The sequence below is a fragment of the Cynara cardunculus genome (assembly GCF_001531365.2).
Source record: "Cynara cardunculus var. scolymus isolate 2C chromosome LG 13, CcrdV1, whole genome shotgun sequence".
Classification (NCBI taxonomy): Eukaryota; Viridiplantae; Streptophyta; class Magnoliopsida; order Asterales; family Asteraceae; genus Cynara; species Cynara cardunculus.
This window is the reverse complement of record NC_037540.1, coordinates 10,470,524-10,474,975: the sequence shown is the minus strand read 5'-3', so window position 1 is coordinate 10,474,975 and position 4,452 is coordinate 10,470,524.

Here is a 4,452-nt window from a genome sequence, read left to right as displayed (position 1 = left end):
TTTGTATATAATATATATATATATATATATATATAATATGCATGTCGATCTTTATTAAGTTACTATTTGGTATTGGAGACTATATTTTGGAGGTTTTATATAGCGGCTCCGTTACGTTTTGAAGTAACCTCCCTTCCTTCGGAATGGGTGTGTTACAAATCTTCCTATTGATCATAATAGAAGTAGGTGATTCGTCATAAAAGTTGGTGGAAAAATCGAATCAGTGACAGATTACCCATGTATTTTTCCGTTTGTATTTTCTTGAAAAACATCCGGTTCTACCGGAACCATTAGTATTTTCTAGGTGATCCGTTGGTAATCACCGACGAATATTAATTTCCCTTGTAGGCATATAGTGAATAAATCGTAAGAATATTGAAGAAGATGTTATCTAAATGGTGTTTTAAGATAATAATTTGAATACTCTCTACGATCAAAATGCGCATTATGAAACATGAGTAATTTTCTTCCAAAGAACAAACAAGAATAATTGTTATCAAGTTTAAAAAGGCAATTCGTTTAATAGTTTGCAACGCCATCGATTTGAAATACAATGTTGTTCGGATTTGGTTTATATTTGAATTTTTAGTTGACATTCTTGATAAACCGATCCATTGTTTACTAATGAGCTATTTTACTATAGGTCATTAAAACTCAGAGATATTTGATATCGAAAATTGTGCCATTAGTTAAGACAACACACCGTTATTTGTAGAACGTGTTTATTAACAATGAGTTGCTAATTGTGAAAACAAATTTAAAAGTTGAAAAAGATGGACAATGCTACAATCAACCATAAAGTTAAATTAAAGTATCAAACGTACATATAAGATGAACAACAACTAGTTTTTCAGCACTATTCAAGGGGAGACTCATAGATGTCGTGACGGGGCGTTTTTCCTTTCATTGTGGATACGTATACATGTTTTGCTAAATAATGATGACTTTTAATTACATTTTTTTATAGATTTTGCCATGCATATCAAGATTATATCGTTATGGATAGCATATATATATCTTTGAACATCTTTCATATATTGCTTTCTTGTAGTGATCAATGGGTTCTTATTGATAAGTTATCTCTAAAATAGATTTTATGATATGACGTTAATTGTTTTATAAGGAAGTACTGACACTCGTAAAATGACTTATCCTTTAATATTAAATTAAAAGTATATATATGGTATTATGATGGATTTATCTTTTGATATGAGCTCGAGTAATTCGTGTAGCAGAAAGGATCTGACGAACCATTATAAATCATAATGCAAATCTTCTATAGGGTTTTCAATATTTAACTCGTATCATGTATTATATATATATATATATAGGGGTTTAATCAAATGAGAACTGACTAGTTTGTGGTAACCGTGAGATCCAATCTCAACCACAAATCAATAGATAAATTAGGAAATTTATAATTTTGGTAATTTTTAATTAAAATTTTAATGCAAAGATATTTTAGGTATTTTCTATCATCTCTCCTCTCTTCTCTCTCCATCCCCGTCTTCCGGCCACCGTCCTCCAGTGATACCACAATGTGATATTCAAGTACATATAAGATGCATTGATACCACTGTGTTACATATCCGATCGACCGCACAAACGACTACAGTGTGATACTCAATCACATATAAGATGCATTGTGATACCACTGTGGTATCACCGGAGAACGGTGGCCGGAGGTCGGGGGACGGAGGCCCGGAGACGGAGAGAGGAGAGAGGAGAGAAAATACCTAAAATATCCTTGCATTAAAATTTTAATTAAAAATTACCAAAATTATAAATTTTCTATTTTATCTATTAATTTGTGGTTGAGATTGGACCTCACGGTTACCACAAACTAATTAGTTCTAATTTGATTAGGCCCCTATATATATATATATCTATATATCTATATCGTTAATTTTCATTTATACTTTTGCAAATAAAACACCAATAAAAACTGAAAACCTATTAAAATATTTAGCAAAAATAAATAATACTAAATTTTCAAGTGATCTAAAAACACAATAAAGAACATATTTATACTATAGTATAAAGCATTTGACAAAAACTCTTAAAAACGATTTTTCATGCATGAAGTATTGTCTATTAATGCATATTACTTAAAATTTAAGATTACAAGTAAATTGTGCATAAGTACAACTTATTAAAGTTACATACTTGAATTCGTCTAACTGACTGCAGATAAACATAATCAAATATTAGATAAACATCTCATTTTAAATATAAAAAATCTAAAATATAATTAGGATAATCATTGATAACTAACAGAATACTTAGTTATTATCTTTATATATTAAACCTAAATTAAATTTCTTTGTTACTAAACCATAATTAAATTATAATTAAAAAATTTTAATTAAGAAAATTACACCAAAACACAAGAATTTTTAAAAAGATTAATTTAATATTGATATCGATATTATTTTTTTTCAAAATTTTATGATATTTTTAAATTTATATTTTATTCAAAAATAAAAACATTATCACTTTCTCAAAACCACATAAAACCAATGTTTGCTTAAAATTCAAGATTACAAGTAAATTATGCAAAAATACAATTTAATAAAGCTCAATGTTTGAATTCGTATAACTAATTACGGATAAACATAATCAAATAGAGGATAAACATTTTATTTTAAAATATAAAAAAAATCTAAAACTTATATTTTATTCAAAATACTAATATCGATATATTTTTGTCAAATTTTTATGATATCTTCAAACTTATATTTTATTCAAAAATAAAAACATCATCGTTTTCTCAAAATCACATAAGACCATATTATAACATCGACTGAGATAAAGAATAAAATAAAATATTAAAATCGAGATATATCTCGCTGCATTACGCGAGTACCCTTCTAGTTCTATTAAATGCATTCCGATATGCGCATCTATATTCAATATGTATATGTATGTGTATATATATAAATATATATTACATTACATATAATGATTGAAGCATGATTGTTTTTAGGGTTGCAATGGAAGTCACTCATTTGTATGAAGAAATGTGAAATTCCTTTGAATTTAGGTAGTTGTGATGGCATATAACCTCTCATGTGAGTAGGCCATGCACCAAAATTCCAATTCAATTAATTTTTTGTGCTTTTTCTTTCAAATGGTGGCCTATTTAAGTAGTAATTTTAATATATATATATATATATATGTATGTATATGTATATATATGTGTGAGTATAGGGGAGTGGAGAGGAGAGGGAGGAATTCAAATACATGGTTATCCAGTATCCATGTTTGTATATAATATATATATATATATATATATATATATATAATATGCATGTCGATCTTTATTAAATAACACAAAACATGTTGACATGATCTTTCATTTTCCTATTCACCCTCTCTCTCCTAATTTATTTGAGGGTTCATGACGCGTCAGAATCATCTCTTATTCATCAACAATGCTTTCTCTTGTTTACATATGCATAACAACACAAAAGTCTTGCACATCAATCCCTCAACCTACAGTTTTTAATTTTCCATGGTTAGCAACCACTGTGCCCAAGGTATATCACTGATGATAATGGTACTGAATATGATTGCAAATCTGCAATCCCTTCTCCTTAGATCTCTAATTTGACGATTGACCTCTCTTAGTTAGCTAGCCTCATCCTCATTCATCATAATTCATATGGCTAATTTTGATTAGCTCCAGCCTCCAAGTACAACTTTGTTTTATAATTAAGCTTCCTCTTTTTTGTTCCCTATTTCTTCCTTGTTTGACGAGCAAACTCACCTGCAATTTTGTTGACTTCATTCATAAAGGTACTGAGTATCGTTGTTCATAACAATATAGCCCTTTTTTAAAAAGGGCATAAAAGTTAATAGTTGGGTGAGAATTTGAGCCTATAGTCAAGCTAGGTATTCCAAGAACTTGAGGTATCAACACTTGGTAAACTCTTATCGATCTATTTAAACCATGTTTATGCCAAGTGTGGTTTTATTAAGTTGTAAAAATTGTACCATGATATTAAAACTTATATCTATTAAAAAATTGAAGAAAACTGAAACTACTTTGTTATGATGTAATATAGATATATCCGTACATATAGTAGTCTAAAAAACTTTAATAAATTAAAGAAACCAAAAAATTGTAGCATATAATAAGAGACAAAAATAATTTAGTAGATAATAAGGGCCTAAAAATATATCAACTAATTACTTTAGAGAAGAAAATAAAAAAAATTAATTGGTTATTCATTATATGCTATTGTTTATTACTCCTCTAATTTTTTGTTATCTCCAACAAGGTCCAATGATATTGGCTATTGCTATCTCTATATACTTGACTATTTTCGTGCTTCAACAATTCAATATTAAGATCATGTGCTTGCTATTGCTATATATTTTTGTTAGATATTTTTATCAATTTCTATTTTTATTGACTATTGCTATTTGGTTATGTTGTTCTAATTGTTT